Source organism: Salvelinus alpinus, chromosome 8, assembly GCF_045679555.1.
Source record: "Salvelinus alpinus chromosome 8, SLU_Salpinus.1, whole genome shotgun sequence".
Classification (NCBI taxonomy): Eukaryota; Metazoa; Chordata; class Actinopteri; order Salmoniformes; family Salmonidae; genus Salvelinus; species Salvelinus alpinus.
The window spans coordinates 23,244,306-23,271,745 of NC_092093.1; the positions used below are offsets into that span (position 1 = coordinate 23,244,306).

At 45.6% G+C, this 27,440-nt stretch overlaps 1 protein-coding gene across 6 annotated transcripts in view; it reads right to left on the minus strand.

Annotated features, from left to right (window-relative positions):
• LOC139582745 (actin-binding protein WASF1-like) overlaps positions 1–24,120 on the minus strand; it is a 144,855-nt gene extending 120,735 nt beyond the window's left edge. The window contains exons 1-2 of one of the 6 annotated variants that reach the window (XM_071413038.1): positions 23,726–24,119; positions 2,325–2,420 (exon numbers count right to left, since the gene is read on the minus strand). The gene's annotated coding sequence lies outside the window, so the exon portion shown is untranslated. Of the gene's footprint in view, positions 1–2,324; positions 2,431–5,420; positions 5,550–23,725 lie in introns of all 6 variants that reach the window. The other 5 variants (XM_071413036.1, XM_071413034.1, XM_071413033.1 and 2 more) reach the window with 5 other exon arrangements.
• Positions 24,121–27,440: the final 3,320 nt, after the last annotated feature.

The window sequence follows — 27,440 nt, forward strand, 5'->3', positions numbered from 1 at the left end:
GATTCAACAAGCAGGTCTATTCTGGGATCAGTTTGACAGTGCAACACTGATGTCATTCTCAGCATTCAGTCTGTTTCTGTACTTGTTTTTAAGTACGCCAGAGTTGAAAACCCTGACTCACGTAGGTATGTGGTGCCAAACTGGATCAGAACATCTACTGCTTTCTCCGGCATGCAGGAGACTGCTTCCTGCTGTAGATGAGCAACCCAGAAGAGCAACTCAGTTTATTCCAGTTCAGAAAGAAATTACTGCTTGTATTTTAACAGCAACAGTTCCAACCTAGACTTGTTTTCAACAATCATTTCTACAGTAAGATAGACAGTAGGCCTGATCATTTTTCATCCTCATATGTACTGTTACATAGGGTGGCACTATCAGTAGCTAGCTAGCGTGCTTTGGCTAACATTAGCTAGCTAGCTATTAGCTGTTTACAAGGGGATTGTTTGAAAGAGAAACTCACATCTACTTCTATGAGAGATAGTACTCCTTATTTCTGCTTATCATCATCACCTGTTCTAAAATGACAACTTACTTTTCCACTGTTGAAGCACTGTTTCCTGAAGCATTCTGCCCTGTTCTGAAAGAACTCCCTGACCCTGAGTTTACATGCTGTGGATGTTTGCTAGACATTTTTTTCATTTTGAGAGACTCATCAGTAAGCACTTCTCCACACAAAACATATTGTGGGCGCTCCTCGTTATTTCTCAAAGTTTGTATGCAACCAAGAGAGAGAAACCCGTCGCTGTATTTGCATTTCATGATGATTGAGCCAAGTCAGAACTTGTGGCTAGCTTGAGTCGATTTGATGTCAGTGATGGTGAGTGGGTGAGTGATGGCGAGTGGGTCAGTGGCAGACGCCACGTTCAAAACAACTGGAACTCGGAAATCTCCGACTTCAGTGTGTTCAAACCCAGCTGGGAACTCTGGGGGAAAAAATATTTCCAACTCAGAATTCCAACTCGGGAACTCTGGCCTCTTTCTAGAGCTCAGACTTTCCAACCTGAAGATCACTGACGTCATGATTTGACCTTGTATTTTTTCGAGTCCCCAGTTCTTTTGAACTCGGCATGACAGTGCATCATCTGCTGCTGAATGACAGCGCTGCAAAAGTTAGGCCACGGAGTGATCTTCAAGAAAACTGCAGAAAAAAGGCCTGCATTTCCCTCCCACTCGTGCTGCTGTCATGAGCAGAGATACCGCTGTTAAACAGAGAGTGCACTGAACAGAGAGCGCACTGAACAGAGAGAGCACTGAACAGAGAGCACACTGAACAGAGAGCGCACTGAACAGAGAGCACACTGAACAGAGAGCGCACTGAACAGAGAGCGCACTGAACAGAGAGTGCACTGAACAGAGAGAGCACTGAACAGAGAGCACACTGAACAGAGAGCGCACTGAACAGAGAGAGCACTGAACAGAGAGAGCACTGAACAGAGAGAGCACTGAACAGAGAGCACACTGAACAGAGAGCGCACTGAACAGAGAGAGCACTGAACAGAGAGCGCACTGAACAGAGAGCGCACTGAACAGAGAGCGCACTGAACAGAGAGCGCACTGAACAGAGAGCGCACTGAACAGAGAGCGCACTGAACAGAGAGCGCAGATGCACTTGGCCAAATCAATTCCTGTAATTCATTAAATAATTATACATTTACTCTGATACGTCGCAACCCACCATTGACATGTGGGTCGTGACCCATACTTTAAGAAAGGCTGGTGTAGAGAATCATTGTGCCATCTAAACCGCTGTGAAATATATTTTCCATAACCAAAATGATTGTATTTTCAGCTGTTGTACATGCTGCTGAAAAAAACAAAAGTAAAAGACGCAAAAAGCTAAACTTAAGAACGGGAAGCATTGAAACATCGGAAATAAAATGCTCGGCTATGAAAAGCCAACTGACATTTACTCCTGAGGTGCTGGCCTGTTGCACCCACTACAACCACTGTGATTATTATTATTTGACCCTGCTGGTCATCTATGAACATTTGAACATCTTGGCCATGTTCTGTTATAATCTCCATGCGGCACAGCCTGTCACGCCCTAACCATAGAGAGCCCTTGGTTTTCTATGGTGTAGTAGGTCAGGGCGTGACTAGGGGGTGATCTAGTGTATAAATAAATTGGATGCAGTCTATCACAGTACCATCCGTTTTGTCACCAAAGCCCCATATACTACCCACCACTGCGACCTGTACGCTCTCGTTGGCTGGCCCTCGCTTCATACTCGTCGCCAAACCCACTGGCTCCAGGTCATCTACAAGACCCTGCTAGGTAAAGTCCCCCCTTATCTCAGCTCGCTGGTCACCATAGCAGCACCCACCTGTAGCACGTGCTCCAGCAGGTATATCTCTCTGGTCACCCCCAAAACCAATTCTTCCTTTGGCCGCCTCTCCTTCCAGTTCTCTGCTGCCAATGACTGGAACGAACTACAAAAAAGAATAATGTGTCCCTAAAAATTACAGACCTCTACATGCATTGTAAGTAGGAAAACCTGCAAAATCGGCAGTGTATCAAATACTTGTTCTCCCCACTGTATATATATATTTCTATGTTGGTGCTAATGTGGTTCCCAATTAGAGGCAGCTGTTTATCGTTGCCTCTGAATGGGGATCATATTTAGGTAGCTATTTCCCCACCTGTGTTTTGTGGGATATTGATTGTTTGCTAGTGTGTTTGGGCACTACGTGGAACTATACTCACGCTGCGCCTTGGTCCGCTCATTTCCAAGATTGTGACAGAATATCCCACCAAAAAAAGGACCCAGCAGCGTGAAAATTAGGTAAGGAAGTTTCGGACTTGGGAGGACATGAGAGGACACGAGACCCTTCCTTGGCGGGAGTCGCCAAGGAGCATGGAAGGACAGTAACGACACCAGGGACCACAGCCACAGAAACCCCAAAATCTTTGGGGGGGCGGCACATGGAGCTGGCGGTCGAGCAGCGGAGAGTGCCAGAGCCTGTTTGGGAGTCGGAGGAGGAATTTGATGAAAGATTCCGGAGAGAGGTGGTAGCGATGAGAATGCTGAAGCACAGGCGTGCTGTGACACCAGTCCGGTGCCATCTGCACCGGTTTCACGCATCTGGCCTCCAGTGCGCCTTCCCAGTCCGGTACGTCCTGTGCCAGCTTCCCGCACTAGCCCTGAAGTGCGTGTCACCAGTCCGGTACCACCTGTGCCGGCTCCACACACCAGGTCTCCAGTGCGTCTCCCCAGTCTGGTATGTCCTGTGCCTCCTCCTCACACTCGCCCTGAAGTGCGTATCACCAGTCCGGTGCCACCTGTGCCGGCTCCACGCGTCAGGCTTCCAGTGCGCCTCCCCAGTCCGGTACGTCCTGTGCCTCCTCCTCGCACTCGTCCTGAGCCGGAGCTCGTCCTGAGCCATGGCCGGAGCTTTCCACTGCGCCGGTGCTCAGTCCAGGCACGGCGGCCAACCCAGCTTCATGGCAGGAGCCTTCCTCTGCGCCGGTGTCCAGTCCAGGCACGGTGTCCAGTCCCGCTCCATGGCGGGAGCTCTCCTTTGCGGCAATGCCCAGTCCAGGCACGGCGTCCAGTCCAGCTCCAAGGCCGAAGCCTTCCTCTGCGCCAGTGCCCAGTCCAGGCACAGCGTCCAACCCAGCTCGATGATCGGAGCCCCCCTTTGCGCCGATGCCCAGTCCAGGCACGGCATTCAGCCCGGCGCCATGGCCGGATCCGGGGTCTGGGCGGGGGCTACAACCTGCACCGGAGCCGTCACCGACACTAATCACCCCCCTACCCTCCCCATTTGGTTTCAGGTTTTGCGGCCAGAGTCCGCACCTTTGGGAGGGGTACTGTCACGCCCTGACCATAGAGAGCCCTTTGTTCTCTATAGTGTAGTAGGTCAGGGCGTGACTAGGGGGTGATCTAGTATATCTATTTCTATGTTGGTGCTAATGTGGTTCCCAATTAGAGGCAGCTGTTTATCGTTGCCTCTGATTGGGGATCAATTTCCCCACCTGTATTTTGTGGGATATTGAATGTTTGTTAGTGTGTTTGGGCACTACGTCCTCACGGTCTTTGTAAGTGTTGTTATTTTGTTTTGTTAGTTTCACTTAAATAAATATGTGGAACTATACTCACGCTGCGCCTTGGTCCGCTCATTTCCAAGATCGTGACACAGCCAGAAGAGGACTGGCCACGCCTCATAGCCTGGTTTCTCTCTAGGTTTCTTCCTAGGTTCCGGCCATTCTAGGGAGTTTTTCCTAGCCACTGTGCTTCTACACCTGCATTGTTTACTGTTTGGGGTTTTAGGCTGGGTTTCTGTACAGCACTTTGTGACATCAGCTGATGTAAGAAGGGCTTTATAATACATTTGATTGATTGACATAGAACAGATCCACTGCTTTTTAGACACGATTTCAATGAGAATTACAGATCTATAACACACATTTCTATGTAAATTTGGTTCGGTCTCCCAAAAGTTACATATTGCAGCTTTAAATGAAGACACACGATTACTCATCAACAATAACACAAAAATGAAGTGCAATATGCGTGTGAAATCAACATGTAAACATGGCTCAGACATTATCTATGCTATAATATTTTCTTACAAAGAGAAAAAAAATATGCACACTTGCTTGACTCTCATAAAGGGGGCTTGTCTGTAGCGTGGTACTTCTGTGATGGGCTGTCACTGCTAAGTAGCTCTCTGTAGCGCTGGAAGTACATTCGTCTGTTGTAAGTGCAACACAGGTGCATTGGTCAATGAATTGACAACTTGGGCTTTAGCTTGCTCATATAGAGTGGGTACTACTGGTTTGCTGAAATGAGTGCTTAGGGGCAAAGTTCATAACGTGGCTTGAGCACTTTCACGAGGTGCGGAAAAAACCCTATTCTCTCAACCAACGACAATCGGCGCATATTCACGGCACCGCGGCTTTAAACAAACCTATCACTCTTGTAATGTCTTTGGCCCGGTCAGAATCAGCTGCGAAGGGCTGCGTGAATACAGAAAGAAGATGGTTGTTTCTTTGTGTTTCCGTCTTGCTCCGGTGGTAGGAATGCTGGGGTGATGTCAGTGTAAATGTGTCAACATGTGTGAGGTGTTGGCAGCTGCATAGGCTATTCCCGTTGAGCAGTGGCGACACTCTCTCCGTCCATTGCCGTTGTAACCTACTAGGAAGCCAAAATGTTCCCAAACTGGAGAATTCCATTACATTTCACTGTGCTAAAAGCCTTACTTTAGTTGTGAGAGAAACCGCCTGGCCTCACTGTAATAGGTCATACCAGTCAAACACACACACCCCAACATGCACGCACGCACACAATTGCCAGAAGCTGCCGTGCCCGTGTGGCTCGGAGCACAGAAGCCAAAATGTCACCATGCTCGGTGTCTCGGAGCGGGATTCCGGACAGCTGCCCGCAGAGGGAAAGGTTGGGATCAATCGGAACACTCACCTAATAAAAAGATGGGAATGGCATAGCGCCTCTTACCCCTCCTCCTCCTCCTCCCTTCTCTTCTGCTCTTTCCTCTCCACGCTCCCTTGATTCGCTCTAGGAACGGCACTTGCTCCTGAATAAAATAACCTACCGAGCAGAAGACTGATTATACTGCTGCAATCCATCTGTCAGCTTCACAGTCCTCACATTCCAACACCTGTGCTTGTGAGTGCGTGCGTGTGTGTATCGTGTATGTGAGTGTGTGTGCATGTGTGTGCATGTGTGTGCATGAGTGTGTATGTGCATGTTCGTGTGTGCGTGCGTGCGTGCGTGCGTGTGTGTGTGTGTGAGAAAGGCTTGCATATTTTGAATTTTAATGTAGTACCATAGAACAGAATCTAAAGAGTGAAAGAGATGGTTTGGAACACCTGCTGGGATAAAACCACACAAACAAATCCATGTGAAACTGACGCACAGCATACTTCCTTGTCAACTCAATACCCATCAGAAAAAACAAGGGAGGGGGCAACCCTAGATCTCAATGTCTAATAATCCTGCAGCAGGGGTCGCAGTCACGCAGAATTCAGCATTTTTCACACAACAACAACACACATATAAAATGCTTCATATTTTCATTTCTATACGGCTTCAGTCACGGTTCGCTTCAAATCATGAATAAAAGGACACATTTGTGCTTCAGTTGCACTTCTCCACATGGATGAGAAATACTTGCTATCGTCTTGATAAATCCGATTCCTGCATTCACGAACAGCATCCGATTAGCAGACAGCGCTCGGACTGCTGTACTTTTCTCCACTACTTTTCTCCGGTGTAGTTTTTAAAATGCAAGATTAACTTCAAGCAAAACATTAGGAAATGTAGCTGGCTACATTCTTTCTATGATAAACATGAGAAATCTGATGGCCATGCATAAAAATACTTTACTTTTTCATTGTAAGCTAATTTACTTATGTGGCTGCTAGCCAAATAGTGTTGCACTTGTGTTATCATCTGATTAAAACTTTTTTATGACAAATGTATTTTGTGTGAAGAAAAACTATAGTTGCACGTTCCTGATCACTCTATTGAAGGGTTAGGGTTCACGCGCGTGAAATGGTTAAAAACGCAGATTTTTTTTACGGCCTGCATTTTGAAAATGCAGATTTCTTAAAGCTAATTTGACCCCTGTACAGGCATCCACAAAACAATAACAAGAACCTTCAACTCAATTGAACTCAGTTTACCTCACTGCTGCACTGAGTCCATGTTGTTAGCGGTTAGCGCTCTCTCCATTGACTGGCATTGACTGCGTTAGCACCAACTCTCATCCAGACGCCAACAGCGGTAGGCTTAGCTCTGTGGTTTTCTGTGGCTGTGGAGTGGATGATGGTCCCCAGTCACAGTCAGTCAGTCAGTCAAAGTCCACTGGCTGCCTGGCCACATGTGCCCTCATGGGCAATACATCAGATTCACTAGCTATTCTATGAAGTTGATTCCAATGTATTACAGAGACCAGGACAACAACAACAAACATTCTGAAATGCTAAATGGCTGTGATGTTTATGCTACAGAACATCACTGTTTTGATTTCATCCTCTATTGCACGTATGTAATGGTATACACTCACACCGGGTTTGTAGGCATGGAGTCTATAAATTGAAGAAGAAGCTTGCATAAGGGGAGCCCTTGTCTTAGCAACACCATATTACAGTATCTGCCCGGTCCTAACGATACTCCTCAAGATAGTGTACACTTCCTTAACTATAGGCTATACCGCAGTGGCACCACAAGCCTAAAGAAACCTCTACAGAAATAGAAACCCAAAATCAAATCAACTGTCGCCACACCTCCCTGGCAGCTCCTCTGGCCCTGCCTGCCTGCTAGAGGAGCTTTTAATCATTCTAAACTTCCTGTGAACTACTTCCTGTCTTCCTCCTCCTTATCCTCCTCCTCTCCTCTCCTCCTGGCTCTGCAGATATTTCCTATCTATTCCACCTATTTTCGTAAAGCTCCTAAGTGCCATAGAATCCCCTTTACCCTCTGTGTGACCTCTACTCTAAACCAGTACTATCCCGCCCCTGTGTATTACATGGACTGATATGAATTGCTAATACTGTTGGAACCAGTAATTGATATTTACAGTATGCATTATATGTTTCTAAGCAGAGGCTTTGGTGGTTGGCTGGAATTTCCTGTGAAAACATAAAAGACAACTGCCCATCCGGATGCCAGGGTGGGAGGGTGTGTCTGGGCTGAGCCTGGCCTGGCTCTGCTGCCTGTCTGCCCATCCGGATGCCAGGGTGGGAGGGTGTGTCTGGGCTGAGCCTGGCCTGGCTCTGCTGCCTGTCTGCCCATCCGGATGCCAGGGTGGGAGGGTGTGTCTGGGCTGAGCCTGGCCTGGCTCTGCTGCCTGTCTGCCCATCCGGATGCCAGGGTGGGAGGGTGTGTCTGGGCTGAGCCTGGCCTGGCTCTGCTGCCTGTCTGCCCATCCGGATGCCAGGGTGGGAGGGTGTGTCTGGGCTGAGCCTGGCCTGGCTCTGCTGCCTGTCTGCCCATCCGGATGCCAGGGTGGGAGGGTGTGTCTGGGCTGAGCCTGGCCACATGTAAATCCAACGAGAGACGCCTCCTCACAGTGAGACGTAATTAAAACAGCCAAATATTGGCTTCTAATTGGCAGGCAGTAGTGTGTATGTGTGTGTGTGTATGTATGTGTGTGTGTGTGTGTGTGTGTGTGTGTGTGTGTGTGTGTGTGTGTGTGTGTGTGTGTGTGTGTGTGTGTGTGTGCGTGCGTGCGTGCGTGCGTGCGTGCGTGCGTGCGTGCGTGCGTGCGTGCGTGTGTGCGTGTGTGTGTGTGATCCTGCTGAGGGATTGGGGTCAAACACATTGAGATGCTAAACGGCTACTTCCTTTCCTTTCTTTTTTCTTACTACAGTATCTCTTCCTACCTCTCTCCCTTCATCCCTCACTATCTCTAACTCATTCTAACCTCACTATTTTCTTTGCAATGCATCACTTTTATTTTCCTTCCTTCCTCCCCTACTATCTTGTTCTCTTAGTCCTTCTCAGACTCCCTCCTTCTTTCCTCCATCTGAGGGTAATAAATACAGGAATAACGGTTCTTATGAAAATTATTCATACGCTCCTCTGTGGCTGTAATTGAATACAGGCATCTGAATCGTGGCGCAGGGCATTCAACCGCCCGGGCGTGATTAACACACCTCACCTCCCGCCACTCTGCCCCTTCATCAATCAACACACATCACCACGGAGACCAGGGTATCAGGGCGTTCCACCTCAATGCCACCACCATCAGAGAGAGTGAGTGAGAGTGAGAGAGAGAATCCCCATACTTTAATGAAGACAGCTTCTCCATCTTGGAGGGGGATATCAATCATTTCCAGGCCCAGAGACATGTACTAGTCTGTGGCGACCTAAATGCCAAAACCTGGAGGTGACAGCATTCCCTCCCGCATATGCCCCCTAGGCACAACTACAACAACATAACCAACAAAAACGGATCAAAACTCCTGCAGCTCTGTCGCACGCTGGGTATGAACATAGTCAATGGTAGGCTTCGAGGGGACTCCTATGGTAGGTACAAATATAGCTCATCTCTTGGCAGTTGTACTGTAGACTGCTTTATCACTGACCTCAACCCAGAGTCTCTCAGAGCGTTCACAATCAGCCCACTGACACCCCTATCAGATCACAGCAAAATCACAGTCCTCTTGAACAGAGCAATACTCATTCATGGGGCATCAAAGCCAAAGGAACTGAGTAATATTAAGAAATGCTATAGATGGAAGGAAAGTAGTGTGGAAACCTAGCAAAACAACAATTAGGCAACAACAAATTCAATCCCTTTTAGACAACTTCCTGGACAAAACGTTTCACTGTAATAGGAAAGGTATAAACTTGTCAGTAGAAAACCTAAACAGTATATTTGACCTCTCAGCTTCCCTATCAAATCAAAACAATGTAAACAGAAAGCCGAAGAAAATTAACAACAATGACAAATGGTTTGATGAAGAACGCAAAAAAAATTTGAAACCTATCCAACCAAAAGCATATAGACCCAGAAAACCTGAGCCTACGCCTTCACTATGGTGAATCACTAAAACAACACAGAAATACACGACGGGAAAATAAGGAACAGCACGTCAGAAATCAGCTCAATGTAATTGAAGAATCCATAGATTCTAACCATTTCTGGGAAATTTGGAAAAAACTAAACAAACAACAACACAAAGAGTTATCTATCCAAAGCGGAGATGTATGGGTAAACCACTTCTTCAATTTTTTGAGCCACATAACAAAGAACAAACAGCAAAAACATATACATGATCAAATACAAATCTTAGAATCAACTATTAAAAACTACCAGAATTCTCCAATTACCTTGAATGAGCTACAGGACAAAATACAAACCCTCCAACCCAAAAAGGCCTGTGGTGTTGATGATATCCTCAATGAAATTATAAAATATACAGACCACAAATTCCAATTGGCTATACTTAAACTTTTTAACATCATCCTTAGCTCGGGCATCTTCCCCAATATTTGGAACCAAGAACAGATCACCCCAATCCACAAAAGTAGAAACAAATTTGACCCCAATAACTACCGTGGGATATGCGTCAACAGCAACCTTGGGGAAATCCTCTGCATTATCATTAACAGCAGACTTGTATATTTCCTCAGTGAAAACAATGTACTGGTGCAAATGTCAAATTGGCTTTTTACCAAATTACGTACGACAGACCACGTATTCACCCTGCACACCCTTAATGACAAACAAACAAACCAAAACAAAGGCAGTCTTCTCATACTTTGTTGATTTCAAAAAAGCTTTTGACTCAATTTGGCATGAGGGTCTGCTATACTAATTGATGGAAAGTGGTGTTGGGGGGAAAAAAATACGACATTATAAAATCCATGTACACAAACAACAAATGTGCGATTAAAATAGGCAAAAAACACACATTTCTTTCCACGTGGCCTTGGGGTGAGACAGGGATGCAGCTTAAGCCCTACCTTCTTCAACATATATATCAACGAATTGGCGAGGGCACTAGAACAATCTGTAGCACCCGGCCTCACCCTACTAGAATCTGAAGTCAAATATCTACTGTTTGCTGATGATCTGGTGCTTCTGTGCCCAACCAAGGAGGGCCTATAGCGGCACCTATATCTTCTGCACAGATTCTGTCAGACCTGGGCCCTGACAGTAAATCTCAGTAAGACAAAAATAATGGTGTTCCAACAAATGTCCATCTAGACACTGTTGCCCTAGAGCACACAAAAAACTATACATACCTCGGCCTAAACATCAGCACCACAGGTAACTTCCACAAAGCTGTGAACAATCTTAGAGACAAGGCAAGAAGGGCCTTCTATGCCATCAAAAGGAACATAAAATTTGACATACCAATTAGGATCTGGCTAAAAATACTTGAATCAGTTATAGACCCCATTGCCCTTTATGGTTGTAGGGTCTGGGTTCCGCTCACCAACCAAGAATTCACAAAATGGGACAAACACCAAATGGAGACTCCGCATGCAGAATTCTGCAAAAATATCCTCTGTGTACAATGTAAAACACCAAATACTGCATGCAGAGCAGAATTAGGCCGATACCCACTAATTATTAAAATCCATAAAAGAGACGTTAAATTCTACTACCACCTAAAAGGAAGCGATTCCCAAACCTTCCATAACAAAGCCATCACCTACAGAGAGATGAACCTGGAGAAGAGTCCACTAAGCAAGCTGGTCCTGGGGCTCTGTTCACAAACACAAACAGACCCCACAGAGCCCCAGGACAGCAACACAATTAGACCCAACCAAATTATGACAAAACAAAAAGATAATTACTTGACACATTGCAAAGAATTAACAAAAAACTGAGCAAACTAGAACGCTATTTGGCCCTAAACAGAGAGTACACAGTGGCAGAATACCTGACCACTGTGACTGACCCAAACTTAAGAAAAGCTTTGACTATGTACAGACTCAGTGAGCATAGCCTTGCTATTGAGAAAGGCCGCTATAGGCAGACATGGCTCTCAAGAGAAGACAGGCAATGTGGACACTGCCCACAAAATGAGGTGGAAACTGAGCTGCACTTCCTAACCTCCTGCCAAATGTATGACCATATTAGAGACACGTATTTGTCACGCCCTGATCTGTTTCACCTGTCTTTGTGATTGTCTCCACCCACCTCCAGGTGTCTCCTGTTTTCCCCATTAGTCCCTGGTGTATTTATCCCTGTTTCCTGTTTCTCTGTGCCAGTTCGTCTTGTTCTGCCAAGTCAACCAGCGGTTTTCCTAGCCCTCCTGGTTCTGACCTGTGCCTGTCCTGACACCGAATCCGCCTGCCTGACCACTCTGCCTGTTCTGACCTCGAGCCTGCCTATCTCCTGGTACTGTTTGGACTCTGACCTGGTTTATGAACTCTCGCCTGTCCTGACCTGGAAACTGCCTATCCCCTGGTACTGTTTGGACTCTGACCTGGTTTATGAACTCTCGCCTGTCCTCGACTTGCCTTTGGCCTACCCCTTTGTTATAATAAATATAGGAGCTCAACCATCTGCCTCCTGTGTCTGCATTTGGGTCTCGCCTTGTGCCCTTATAGTACTTCCCTCAGATTACACAGAAGAATTCGATTAGGTGAAATACCAGTGTGCCATCACAGCAGCAAGATTTGTGACCTGTTGCCACAAGAAAAGGGCAACCAGTGAAGAACAAACACCATTGTAAATACAACCTATATTTATGTTTATTTATTTTCCCTTTTGTACTTTAACTATTTGTACATAATATGACATTTGTAATGTCTTTATTCTTGTGGAACTTCTGTGAGTGTAATATTTATTGTTCATTTTTATTGTTTCTTTCACTTTTGTTTATCTAGTTCACTTGCTTTGGCAATGTTAACATATGTTTCCCATGCCAATAAAGCCCTTGAATTGAAATGTAATTTTGAGAGAGAGAGATGAGGCTTGTCGTGCAGCCAGTGATTCCATCTTGCATAGACAGACAGAGAGACAGAGAAGGTGTTTGTCAGCTGCCGAGTCTCTGTGCTTTAGGTAACTTTGCATATTCAAATATATTACACAGAAAGAAACATGTACTGAAACAAATACAAGCCTGCATGCCACTGTAATGTATTGTCGCCTATGAATCACTTTGATGTAAGTGTGGTGCTGGTTTGGTCCTGTTTGATTCATCTATAGTCTAAGAGAGGAACAGAGCAGATGCCTCAAAACCAGCTAAAATCTAATGTGTGTAACTATGGTCCCACTTTAACAAATTCACCTGGTTAGATAATATGACCACAAAGGAATCTGCACAAAGACACACAGTATCCAGTGGACGCTGAGGGGGACTCAAGCTGCTGCATTGTGCTGTGTAAAGTATCAGACTACGTTTACCATCCAAACAAACACACGACACCGCAGGAGGGGCCTCCTGCCTGCACGCACACACACATATACACACACACAGTCTCCCTACCTTACCTGACCCCATTGTGTCACAGTGCTTGGGTCCTTGCCTGGAGAGAGAGACCGAGAGAAAGGAGCAGGCCAACCATGCAACAGGCAGGCAGCTCTGGTTCCAAGCCTGATCATGTATTACTGATTACTGACTGACTGATTGTAGTTCTCAGGGTCCCCCTGAACTCTTTACGTTCACAGCCACAGCACAGGGTTAGCCTACCTAGGAGAGGCACTTCCACCAACAAACTAGGTTACTAGTGGTTATTGTGTATCAGTAACCTGTTAGGCTAGTTACCCTATTACCACACAACAGCTAATACTCTGAAGGCTTCTGTTCCCCCTGTAGGCAGTTGAAGGACATACGGTTACTGTAGGTGGTGGGGCTTCAAAACAACACATGACCTCTTACTCAATGACCTCTTATGATTCTGAGACTTAACTGCACCATCATGTCAGCCATTACGAGAGATATCATACACGGAACACCTGCAGTTTACCATTTACACACCACGGAAAGAGGGAAGGAGGGTGGAGATGAGGAGGGAGACAGAGAGAGAGACAGAGAGAGAGAGAGACAGAGAGAGAGACAGAGAGAGAGAGAGAGACAGAGAGGGAGACAGAGAGGGAGACAGAGAGAGACAGCGAGAGAGACAGAGAGAGAGGGAGAGAGACAGAGAGGGAGACAGAGAGGGAGACAGAGAGAGAAACAGAGAGGGAGACAGAGAGAGAGACAGAGAGAGAGACAGAGAGGGAGACAGAGAGAGAGACAGAGAGGGAGACAGAGAGAGAAACAGAGGGAGACAGAGAGAGAGACAGAGAGGGAGACAGAGAGAGAGACAGAGAGAGAGACAGAGAGAGAGACAGAGGGAGACAGAGAGAGAGACAGAGAGGGAGACAGAGAGAGAGACAGAGAGAGAGAGACAGAGAGGGAGACAGAGAGAGAAACAGAGAGGGAGACAGAGAGAGAGACAGAGAGAGAGAGACAGAGAGCGTCTTTGGTTATCCTTAACCTTATTGAGGCAGAGAGAGAGAGGGAGACAGGGTGGAGAGGAGAGAGGCAGAAAGATATCATACTGTGAGCACCTGCTGTCTACAGTAGAGAGAGGAAGACAGAAGGAGGGAGGGAGGGAAAGAGAAGTGAGAGAACAATCTGGGTTAAAAAGGGTTGGAAAGGTGAATGATGGGGTGAGAGAAGGCAGGGTTAGGTTGCCATCCAGACTCTCTCTGACTGTAGTGAATGGGGGGCACTTCTGCTCCAATGGGACTAGTCCAGGGGGGAGACATAGAGGCACAGACGTACTGTACTTCATATGCATCCTGTCAAATCACTGACTGACCCTGTCAATGCCCTCTCCCCCTGAGAGAGAGGGAGAAAAAGAGGGGCAGTAGGAAGAGAGAAGAGGTTCTGGGGGAGGTGGGGGGTGGGAGAAAGACAGAGGACAGGGATGAAGGGTGGTGATACACAAGGGGCACCAGTCAGTCAGTGAGACAGGATCAGGACAGAGGCAGCATTATGGAGCCCTGAGCCCAGCCCAGCAGGGCAGGCAGAGGAGGAACAATGGCCCCAGTGTGTGACGCCTCTGCCCTCCACTGCCACCCAACAGCTGGGACATATAGAATCTATACAGACAGACAGACCAAATAGCAGGTTCGCCTTTGGGGATTCACACACACAACCCCTGGCTTCGTTTTACTGTCCTCTCTCTCCACATTCTCCTTTTCCAGTTTTTCTAACCAATCTCTTATAGCTTCCTCTTTTTCTCCCTGTCTACTCTCTGTCTCTCACTCTCTCTCTCTCTCTCTCTCTCTCTGACTCTCACTCTCTGTCTGTCTGTCTCTCTGACTCACTCTCTCTCAATTCAATTCAATTCAATTGACTTTATTGACATGGCAAGTTATTATTACTTACATTGTCAAAGTATACATATCGAAAAATTTTAATAAAATATATATGTATATATATACACAAAATATATATATATTTATATATAAATAAATGGTGGGATTAACAGCAATAATAATAGTAGTAGTGGACATGGGATTACCATTAATAACAGCTACAACAACAATATTAATCAGAACAACAGAACTCTCTCTGTCTCTCACTCTCTGTCTGTCTCTCTGACTCTCTCTCTCTCTCTCTCTCTCTCACACTCTCTGTCTCTCTCTCTCTGTCTCTGTCTCTCTCTCTCTCTGTCTCTCTCTCTCACACTCTCTGTCTCTCTCTCTCTGTCTCTGTCTCTCTCTCTCAATTCAATTCAATTCAATTCAATTTGCTTTATTGGCATGACGTAACAATGTACATATTGCCAAAGCTTACTTTGGATATTTACAATATTAAATAATAAGAATCAATATAGTCAACAGGGACAACAGTAATAACAATAAGCAAGGGTCTAAATTACCATACATTGAACAATAACAATAAGCATAGAGGACATGTGCAGGTTGGTTGGTCTGTCAGACACTGTCCCTCATCTTATGTTAGGCAGCAATGTAGTGCACTGCCAACCCACATCTCTCTGCATCCTCCCCCAACAGGACGGGTAGCCTACTCTCATCAGAGAGGTCTTTGAAACCTTGAATAAGTGTTTCAAATTTGGGGAAATGACACTCTCTAATTGTTTTACATTTTCTCTCTCTCTCTCTCTCTCTCTCTCTCTCTCTCTCTCTCTCTCTCTCTCTCTCTCTCTCTCTCTCTCTCTCTCTGTGTCTCTCTCCCCCTCTGTCTCCACTCTCTGTCTCTCTCTGTCTCTCTCCACCTCTGTCTCTCTCTCTCCCCCCTCTCTGTCTCTCTCTCTCCCCCCCTCTCTGTCTCTCTCTCTCTCTCTCCCCCCCTCTCTGTCTCTCTCCCCTCACTCTGTCTCTCTCTCTCCCCCCTCTCTGTCTCTCTCTCTCTCCCCCCCTCTCTGTCTCTCACTCTCTCCCCCCCTCTCTGTCTCTATCTCTCTGTTTCTCTCTCTCCCCCCCTCTCTGTCTCTCTCTCTCCCCCCCTCTCTGTCTCTATCTCTCTGTCTCTCTCTCTCCCCCCTCTCTGTCTCTCTCTCTCCCCCCTCTCTGTCTCTCTCTCTCTCCCCCCTCTCTGTCTCTCACTCTCTCCCCCCTCTCTGTCTCTATCTCTCTGTCTCTCTCTCTCCCCCCTCTCTGTCTCTCTCTCTCCCCCCCTCTCTGTCTCTCTCTCTCTCTCCCCCCCTCTCTGTCTCTCTCTCTCTGTCTCTCCATGCAGTACATCCCTTGCCTCTCTCCACTTCTTCTGCAGGCAGCAGAGAGAGATAGATTCACCAGGCAGGCAGAAGAGAAGGCTACAGGCTGGCAACAGATCAAAGCAACCACAACAAACAGAAGAGAGCGGAAAGGAGAGAAGAAAGCCTCTGGATGAGACTGAGTGATGCCAAAGCACTTCTACAAGTGAACATCTCACAAGAGAGGAATAAGAAATGCAGCTATTACTTTATTACGAGCCTAACTGAGCAAAACTGCAGACATGACACTTCTACTGACATTATTTCTATAATATAAAGAATATACTACTGTAATGTTTACAGTAATGTACTGTTAAACCAAAGTATCTTGGGAATTTAAGTTACATACTGTACTTTTTTTTACAGTAACAGGTAACTAACTGGCTGTAGTAATTTACCGTAAAAACATTGTAGGCTTAGGTAGAACTGAAGAATAGGTTAGAACTGAAGAATAGGGAAAAAAGGCATGGAAGACTGGGCAATAGGCTATTTATGTCCACCTTCTCCTCTCCTGTCCCCCATCTGGTTCTGTGATTCTCTCCACTGGGCCTGTTTCGGTTCACAGTGTAAAGGGAAGATAACACAAATCCAGAAGATAAGGAAATCCCACTTGGGCGATAAGTCCACACTTCAAAGATAACAAGGACACACTTCTAAAGTGGTTTGGGACAGGGCCATGGGTGGACTAGACCACAGCTAGCAGAGCGTCTGTGTGTGTGTGTGTGTGTGTGTGTGTGTGTGTGTGTGTGTGTGTGTGTGTGTGTGTGTGTGTGTGTGTGTGTGTGTGTGTGTGTGTGTGTGTGTGTGTGTGTGTGTGTGTGACTGAGAGAGAGAGAGAGAGACCCCACATTTATCTCCTAAATGCTATTAACGGAGTGATTTTGAGTTTATGTCTCCATGTGTGATGGCGTGAAATACGTGTCTGTCCTGTCCCATCTAACTCCTCTACACTGCAAAGGAACTTAAAGCCCCATGTATGGGAAATGGCCAGTCATGCATGTTTTGAATGCCTTTGCTTAGGACCGATAAGCTCAACAGCTGCAAGATGCCGAAGTCAGCCTAGTTGGTGAACCCACTCCGCCTTCTTGTGCTACAGGACAGCCTTTCTTAAAGTATTGGTTGGGTCTCGGACATGTTAATTGTGGGTCGCGACGTGTCAGAGTAAATGTATAATTATTTAAGGAATTATAGGAATTGATTTGGCCAAGTGCATCTGCGCTCTCTGTTCAGTGCGCTCTCTGTTCAGTGCGCTCTCTGTTCAGTGCGCTCTCTGTTCAGTGCGCTCTCTATTCAGTGCGCTCTCTGTTCAGTGCTCTCTCTGTTCAGTGCTCTCTCTGTTCAGTGCGCTCTCTGTTCAGTGCGCTCTCTGTTCAGTGCGCTCTCTGTTCAGTGCGCTCTCTGTTCAGTACGCTCTCTATTCAGTGCGCTCTCTGTTCAGTGCTCTCTCTGTTCAGTGCGCTCTCTGTTCAGTACGCTCTCTGTTCAGTGCGCTCTCTGTTCAGTGCTCTCTCTGTTCAGTGCTCTCTCTGTTCAGTGCTCTCTCTGTTCAGTGCTCTCTCTGTTCAGTGCTCTCTCTGTTCAGTGCTCTCTCTGTTCAGTGCGCTCTCTGTTCAGTGCTCTCTCTGTTCAGTGTGCTCTCTGTTCAGTGCTCTCTCTGTTCAGTGCTCTCTCTGTTCAGTGCGCTCTCTGTTCAGTGCGCTCTCTGTTCAGTGCTCTCTCTGTTCAGTGCGCTCTCTGTTCAGTGTGCTCTCTATTCAGTGCTCTCTCTGTTCAGTGCGCTCTCTATTCAGTGCTCTCTCTGTTCAGTGCACTCTCTGTTCAGTGCTCTCTCTGTTCAGTGCTCTCTCTGTTCAGTGCGCTCTCTGTTCAGTGCGCTCTCTGTTCAGTGCTCTCTCTGTTCAGTGTGCTCTCTGTTCAGTGCTCTCTCTGTTCAGTGCTCTCTCTGTTCAGTGCGCTCTCTGTTCAGTGCGCTCTCTGTTCAGTGCGCTCTCTGTTCAGTGCGCTCTCTGTTCAGTGCGCTCTCTGTTCAGTGCGCTCTCTGTTCAGTGCTCTCTCTGTTCAGTGCGCTCTCTGTTCAGTGCGCTCTCTGTTCAGTGCGCTCTCTGTTCAGTGCGCTCTCTGTTCAGTGCTCTCTCTGTTCAGTGCGCTCTCTGTTCAGTGCGCTCTCTGTTCAGTGCTCTCTCTGTTCAGTGCGCTCTCTGTTCAGTGCGCTCTCTGTTCAGTGCGCTCTCTGTTCAGTGCGCTCTCTGTTCAGTGCGCTCTCTATTCAGTGCTCTCTCTGTTCAGTGCGCTCTCTGTTCAGTGCGCTCTCTATTCAGTGCGCTCTCTGTTCAGTGCTCTCTCTGTTCAGTGCTCTCTCTGTTCAGTGCTCTCTCTGTTCAGTGCTCTCTCTGTTCAGTGCTCTCTCTGTTCAGTGCTCTCTCTGTTCAGTGCGCTCTCTGTTCAGTGCTCTCTCTGTTCAGTGCGCTCTCTGTTCAGTGCTCTCTCTGTTCAGTGCTCTCTCTGTTCAGTGCTCTCTCTGTTCAGTGCTCTCTCTGTTCAGTGCTCTCTCTGTTCAGTGCTCTCTCTGTTCAGTGCACTCTCTGTTCAGTGCTCTCTCTGTTCAGTGCTCTCTCTGTTCAGTGCTCTCTCTGTTCAGTGCTCTCTCTGTTCAGTGCTCTCTCTGTTCAGTGCTCTCTCTGTTCAGTGCGCTCTCTGTTCAGTGCGCTCTCTGTTCAGTGCTCTCTCTGTTCAGTGCTCTCTCTGTTCAGTGCTCTCTCTGTTCAGTGCGCTCTCTGTTCAGTGCGCTCTCTGTTCAGTGCGCTCTCTATTCAGTGCGCTCTCTGTTCAGTGCTCTCTCTGTTCAGTGCGCTCTCTATTCAGTGCGCTCTCTGTTCAGTGCGCTCTCTGTTCAGTGCGCTCTCTGTTCAGTGCGCTCTCTGTTCAGTGCGCTCTCTGTTCAGTGCGCTCTCTGTTCAGTACGCTCTCTATTCAGTGCGCTCTCTGTTCAGTGCTCTCTCTGTTCAGTGCGCTCTCTGTTCAGTGCCCTCTCTATTCAGTGCGCTCTCTGTTCAGTGCTCTCTCTGTTCAGTGCTCTCTCTGTTCAGTGCTCTCTCTGTTCAGTGCTCTCTCTGTTCAGTGCTCTCTCTGTTCAGTGCTCTCTCTCTGTTCAGTGCTCTCTCTGTTCAGTGCTCTCTCTGTTCAGTGCGCTCTCTGTTCAGTGCTCTCTCTGTTCAGTGTGCTCTCTGTTCAGTGCTCTCTCTGTTCAGTGCTCTCTCTGTTCAGTGCGCTCTCTGTTCAGTGCGCTCTCTGTTCAGTGCGCTCTCTGTTCAGTGCTCTCTCTGTTCAGTGCGCTCTCTGTTCAGTGCGCTCTCTATTCAGTGCTCTCTCTATTCAGTGCTCTCTCTGTTCAGTGCGCTCTCTATTCAGTGCTCTCTCTGTTCAGTGCACTCTCTGTTCAGTGCTCTCTCTGTTCAGTGCTCTCTCTGTTCAGTGCTCTCTCTGTTCAGTGCGCTCTCTGTTCAGTGCTCTCTCTGTTCAGTGCGCTCTCTGTTCAGTGCTCTCTCTGTTCAGTGCTCTCTCTGTTCAGTGCGCTCTCTGTTCAGTGCGCTCTCTGTTCAGTGCGCTCTCTGTTCAGTGCGCTCTCTGTTCAGTGCGCTCTCTGTTCAGTGCGCTCTCTGTTCAGTGCTCTCTCTGTTCAGTGCGCTCTCTGTTCAGTGCACTCTCTGTTCAGTGCTCTCTCTATTCAGTGCTCTCTCTGTTCAGTGCACTCTCTGTTCAGTGCACTCTCTGTTTAACAGCGGTATCTCTGCTCATGACAGCAGCACGAGTGGGAGGGAAATGCAGGCCTTTTTTCTGCAGTTTTCTTGAAGATCACTCCGTGGCCTAAATTTTGCAGCGCTGTCATTCAGCAGCAGATGATGCACTGTCATGCCGAGTTCAAAAGAACTGGGGACTCGAAAAAATACAAGGTCAAATCATGACGTCAGTGATCTTCAGGTTGGAAAGTCTGAGCTCTAGAAAGAGGTCAGAGTTCCCGAGTTGGAGCAAATTTCCCCAGTTGTTATGAACACGGCATCAGCCACTAACTTGTTATTCCCACCCGCCATCACTCACCCACTCGCCATCACTCACCCACTCGCCATCACTCACCCACTCGCCATCACTCACCCACTTGCCATCACTCACCGCTGTCATCACTCACCCACTAGCCATCACTCACCCACTTGCCATCACTCACCGCTGTCATCACTCACCCACTAGCCATCACTCACCCACCCGCCATCACTCACCCACTCGCCATCACTCACCGCTGTCATCACTCACCCACTCGCCATCACTCACCCACTCGCCATCACTCACCCACCTGCCATCACTCACCCACTCGCCATCACTCACCATCACTCACCCACTTGCCATCACTCACCGCTGTCATCACTCATCCACTCGCCATCACTCACCGCTGTCATCACTCACCCACTCGCCATCACTCACCGCTGTCATCACTCACCCAATTGCCATCACTCACCGCTGTCATCAAATCGACTCAAGCTAGCCACAAGTTCTGACTTGGCTCAATCGTCATGAAATGCAAATACAGCGACGGGTTTCTCTCTCTTGGTTGCATACAAACTTTGAGAAATAACGAGGAGCGCCTACAATATGTTTTGTGTGGAGAAGTGCTTACTGATGAGTCTCTCAAAATGAAAAAATGTCTAGCAAACATCCACAGCATGTAAACTCAGGGTCAAAAGGGAGTTCTTTCAGAACAGGGCAGAATGCTTCAGGAAACAGTGCTTCAACAGTGGAAAAGTAAGTTGTCATTTTAGAACAGGTGATGATGATAAGCAGAAATAAGGAGTACTATCTCTCATAGAAGTAGATGTGAGTTTCTCTTTCAAACAATCCCCTTGTAAACAGCTAATAGCTAGCTAGCTAATGTTAGCCAAAGCACGCTAGCTAGCTACTGATAGTGCCATATGTACTGTTACTTAGGGTTGCTCTATCAAAAACGGAGTCTGTGTGTGTGTGTGTGTGTGTGTGTGTGTGTGTGTGTGTGTGTGTGTGTGTGTGTGTGTGTGTGTGTGTGTGTGTGTGTGTGTGTGTGTGTGTGTGTGTGTTTTGTTAAATGTCTGTGTGATGTGATCAATCAGTTTATTCCAGTTCAGAATGAAAATGATGTTTTGTATTTTACCAACAACCTAGACAGATGTGTAAGAGTTTTTAATGGGGGAAAATATGAACATGAATTGCTATTTATATGGGTATTTCATTGTTATTGTTTTTATTTATGTATAGTTGCATGTTTTCATAAGCTTGGGTCCCAGGCTGAAACGGTTGAAGCACCTCTGCTATAGTAGCTGAGCTTCCTGCCTGACCAACACTGCTACTCATAGAAAACAACAATAATGACAACAGCAACAACACCAACAAGGCATATCCATATCCATATCCATATCCATGCTTCTAGAGATATGATAGACTTTATCAGATCATTTTCATCAGATAACCATTAATCTGCTTCCGGCAATGTACCATTGTACCAATTGTCTAGCTTAGGTTCGGGTTTCCGAGACTAGATAACCAATGCTATCATGATCTGTTATCTAGAGGTTATCTGAACCTAACAGTGGGTTTTGATCAGAGGCGCCTCCTCTTGACAATACTTCTGCTAGGAGGGTTCTCGCCGCTCACCTTCCCACAATCCCCTGCACATTTCTGAGCATTTAAAATAAATGTAGAAGAACTTCTCCTTCTGAATTTGTTGTTGTTTAAAACCCACTGTAAGCAAAGGAAACTTTTAATTTCAGGGGCTTCTTTTCAAAAAGCTAACCAGTGGAAACGTTTGCAATATGGCATATCATGAAAATAGAGGGTTCAGGTCTAATCTAACATTTTACTGTATAATAAACACTAGACTAAGCTTTTCCTTTAATCATTGACAGATTTGATTGACAGATTTAAATGACAAGCAAGTGCTCGCTGACAAATGCAGGACCTGGCGTGCTCCTCGCCACCTTGGGATACACACACAGATACTGAACAGGCATCAAATAGGATTGTCGTTCTATGTCATGTCATGTTGGCTGATATTATGGTACGAGAGACATAAATAAATGACCTGACAATCTATCATAATAAAAGGCTATTATAAATGTACAGCTTGCCAAAAATCATACATATTTGTATATATTATTTACCCTGTATTTAACTAGGCAAGTCATAATAACTTAAAGTGGTACTTCAGCTCCTTTTCACCTCATTTACCAACTGATTTACTTAACAAAAGGCACATCTCAATAGGTGGTCCAGGTAAGTCATGACATAGCACAAGTGGGGGGTGGGCCTTTCCTCTTTTGTTCTCTATTGTTCCTCAAGCAAGGTGGAAGGCCGATGACATCACGATTCCCTTCAGACCAACTCCTCGAATGCCCTACTCCTAAGTTGCAGTTGTGTCTAAAAAACACTATTTTGCTGAAAAGTTGTTTACCCTTTAGTGGGTGTACTTTACTGTAGTTATACTTGAGATATCGCTTTTCAACAGTAAAAGTTCAAAAATCTCTGGAGGTTGTCTTTAAAAATGGTAAGAAAAGAAGAAAAAAAAACCCACAGCTATCTCATTCTCAGAACTCGAGTTGTGATTCAGGTTCGTGTATAGTCACTGTAAAATAAAGATGCTTTTGCCACCAAATGAACTCAAGACGATCGAGAAAAACATTTCCGATTTCACAAAGCGTCTTGCAAGATGATTTCCCTGAATGTGTCTTTCCCTTCCCCCATGCCCCATAGACAACTTCATTGGAAACGAATTGAAGCTAGATCGAAGACTACCCTAACCCTTCTTCACCGAAAAGTCAATGCATTCTTCGTGGGGAAATTAAATCACTGCCGTGCCCGTGCTTGCTCGCGCACAACCGGTGTTATAGCCGTTATCGTGCTCTTGTTGAAAAAAATTGTCCATTAAATTGTCCATTAGCTATCTAGCTAATAAATAACGACAATGTTAACCTGGGTATGATACAGATGTAAATACAGGGTTGTGATAATGCATTGACAAGATGCCCGATGTATATTTTCACACCAACCCTTCAACATTACAATGTGGTGTGATAGTTAGCATGCAGCTTGCTAACCATTTCGCCTAATTTACAACGCGAGTTCGTGCAGATGTGAAACCTTGATCCCTTACCCCCGTCTAATTTCAAAACACGACCATTGACAAGTAACGTTAGCTAGCTAGGTGTTCTTTCCCCCGGAGTATACAGTATGCATAATGTAACCAATAAAACCCCATTTGTACAACAAACTGACAAGTTAAAAACACTGAATTATATTTTCCTCACACCTGTCACCTGGCTAGATGGTTACAAATGTTAGTTAGCACAGACATTGATGGCTTATCATGGCTAACCAGTATTCAATTAGTATTACCAGACAGAAAGATAGTCGTTGACCAGCCGTTGCGCATGGACTGGTGCTTATTTTAACAGTTAATTGTGTAAAGTAAATGGTAGCAACTTTACTACATTTCAGAATCCTCAAATGTTCTTGTTGTTAGGCATAAGTTTAGAATGAAACAATTCAGTCATGAGAAAATGTCATACCTTAAATGTTTGTTCAATTCCTCCTATGTTCTTGTCATCTCTACTGCAGTACAGTGCAATTCGCTGTTTCAATCAATTCAAATATCCAGCTTCATTCCATGCTGTGGTTATCATAGCCGGGGCAAAATGAATCCCGTTAGAAAGGTAGCAGCGAAGGATCAAGGCACAATTCCCCTTCAAAAAGGGATCCCGGGGGCACAATCTAATGCAACGGACAGTACAACGGGCGAAGTTGAGTTGACGACAGATTTTCAGATGAATTCATCCACACATATTGATCCACACTCAAAGAAACTGTGTTTCATAAATGCAAAGTAGGAAATGATCATTTTTGACTTCGTAGGGAAATGTACCTATCGTAGAGACCATGATGGTACATACCACTTTCTATTGTTTGAGAGCCAACCCACGCATCAGAGCGAGGAGCCACAAAACAGACCCGGACAAAATCGGATTACCTGATTGGCCCATTTCCTCCAAACCACTCCCGGTCTTGACTGTAATGGCCAATCGATAGCAAGGAGGTGGGTAACAATTTGATTAGTTCTGACTGCCCCTACTGTACTGTTTAAATTTATTCATTTTATTTATTACATGCTTATTATCTAGTTATTACATACCTGTATCACAGTTACACATACAGCTCTTAAGGGGTCTTTTGGTCCTAGACTTGGCGCTCCGGTAGCATTTGCCGTGCGGTAGCAGAATTGCGGTAGCAGAGAGAACAGTCAATGACTTAGGTGACTGTTCTCTCTGCTACCGCAAGTCTAGGACCAAAAGGCTACTTAACAGCTTCTACCCCCAAGCCATGAGACTGCTGAACAATTAATCAAATCCCTGTATATAGCCTCGTTATTGTTATGTACTTTTCTTGTGTTACTTTTTTTGTTGATTTTTGTTTTAGTTTTTCACTTTAGTTTATTTATTCAATATTTCCTTAACTATTTATTGAACTGCATTGTTGGTTAAGGGCTTGTATGTAAGCATTTCATGGTAATGTTGTATTCCACACATGTGATTAATAACATTTGACTTGATTTGATGATTGATTTATTTCGCTGTTCAAAATCAGCTGATTGATATAGGTAACCAATGTAATTCATTTAGAAGGGCTTTAATGCCTGTGGGTTATAATCATATTGCTCATCCGATTGATTTTCACGCACTCAACACAAGCTAGTCTTATTGGCTAATTGATTTAAATCCCAAAGAATGTTGGCCAATCATGGTCTTGCACAACCGATCATAGTGAGAATTCATAGACATTAATGCCAGGCATACACTACACGATTTTGCAACGAATTCGCCAGGTTTTTGCCGTCCAACAAGAGAATGTTCATGATAGGGGTGAATGCCTATGAACTTGGGCTAGGATCAGTACGTCGGGACGTTGTTTGAGCGGGTCAAGGACGATGATTGCTGTTGCGTTCTCCAGGGGCGCACCTTAATTATAGCCTAACATGCTGACCAGACCGGACACGTCGCGTGCGCGAGCGTCGCAAAATAAATTTAGAAATCCATGTTATTCAATTATTGCACCCACACTGCTTGCGCGCGCCAACGAGCGTCAAGGACGATGATTGGGCTAAAATAGAAGTCGTTCCTATTTCTGACGCAGATCGCGCTGAAAGTCATCTCCTCATTGGTTTATAGAAGCAGGTACCCACGTGCCATCTCCTCATTGGTTATACCCACGTGGGTGACTGAAAGACAAACTTTGTTGCCGGTTGTCGTGGTAATACAATGAAAGTTTAGATGTGATCACCATATAAGTTCAAAGATGAAAAAGCCTGGAAGGAGGAGAGATGACTAGAAACGATTCGGTTGGCCGTTTTATGTGTGGATTAATTGTCGGAGTAGAGGTCCTTGTGCATTTCAGGTAAAATAACAACTCAGTGTTTATATCCCAGGACAAATTAGCTACCAACAGCAAGCTAGCTAAATAGGACAAATTAACGTTAGCTAGCAAGTGCAAGCTAGCTAGCTAAATTGCCATACCTGTCCCCAAATTAATGTAATTGGTTCAGAGTTTGTTTTGATATTTTAACCTGCAAGTCGTGATAGCGTTTGGTGTGGGGGGGGGGGGGAATAAATGTATGCACGATAGCACACGATGGCGCACGCGCGCAGCCGGTTTGGGTTCCATGTAACTGTTGCATTGTCACAATACATTTCTGACTCCGCCATTTCTGAAAACTCTGCGCATGTACAACAAATACTGACATACAGTACCAGTCAAAGTTTGGACACACCTACTCATTCAAGGGTTTTTCTTTATTTTACTATTTTCTACATTGTAGAACAATAGTGAAGACATCAAAACTATGAAATAACACATATGGAAGCATGAAGTAACCAAAAAAGTGTTTAACAAATCAAAATATTTGGATGGCATTCTCTCAACCAGCTTCACCTGGAATGCTTTTCCAACAGTCTTGAAGGAGTTCCCACATATGCTGAGCACTTGTTGGCTGCTTTTCCTTCACTCTGCGGTCCAACTCATCCCAAACCATCCCAAACCATTTCAATCGGGGGTGATTATGGAGGCCAGGTCATCTGATGCAGCACTCCATCACTCTCCTTCTTGGTCAAATAGCCCTTACACAGCCTGGGGGTTTGTTTTGGGTCATTGTCCTGTTGAAAAACAAATGACAGTCCCACTAAGCGCAAACCAGATGGGATGGCGTATCGCTGCAGAATGCTGTGGCAGCCATGCTGGTTACGTGTGCCTTGAATTCTAAATAAATCACAGACAGTGTCACCAGCAGAGCACCTCCACACCATCACACCTCCTCCTCCGTGCTTCACGGTGGGAACCACACAAGCAGAGATCATCCGTTCACCTACTCTGCATCTCACAAAGACACGACGGTTGGAACCAAAAATCTCTAATTTGGACTCATCAGACCAAAGGACAGATTTCCACTGGTCTAATGTCCCTTGCTTGTGTTTCTTGGTCCAAGCAAGTCTCTTCTTATTATTGGTGTCCTTTAGTAGTGGTTTCTTTGCAGGAATTCAACCATGAAGGCCTGATTCACACAGTCTCCTCTGAACAGTTGATGTTGAGGCTGGTAACTCTAATGAACTTATCCTCTGCAGCAGAGGTAACTCTGGTTCTTCCTTTCCTGTGGCGGTCCTCATGAGAGCCAGTTTCATCATATCGCTTGATGGTTTTTGCAACTGCACTTAAAGAAACTTTCAAAGTTCTTGACATTTTCCAGATTGACTGACCTTCATATCTTAAAGTAATGATGGACTGTTCGTTTCTCTTTGCTTATTTGAGATGTTCTTGCCATAATATGGACTTGATCTTTTACCAAATCTGGCTATCTTCTGTATACCAACCCTACCTTGTCACAACACAACGGATTGTCTTTAATGCATTAAAGAAAGAAATTCCACAAATTAACTTTTAACAAGGCACACCTGTTAATTGAAATTCATTCCAGGTGACTACTTCATGAAGCTGGTTGAGAGAATGCCAAGAGTGTGCAAACCTGTCATCAAGGCAAAGGGTGGCTACTTTGACGAATCTCAAATATCAAATATATTTTGGATTTGTTTAACACTTTTTGGTTACTACATGATTCCATATGTGTTATTTCATAGTTTGGATGTCTTCACTATTATTCTACAATGTATAAAATAGTAAAAATAAAGAAAAACCATTGAATGAGTAGGTGTGTTCAAACTTTTGACTGGTACTGTACGTTTC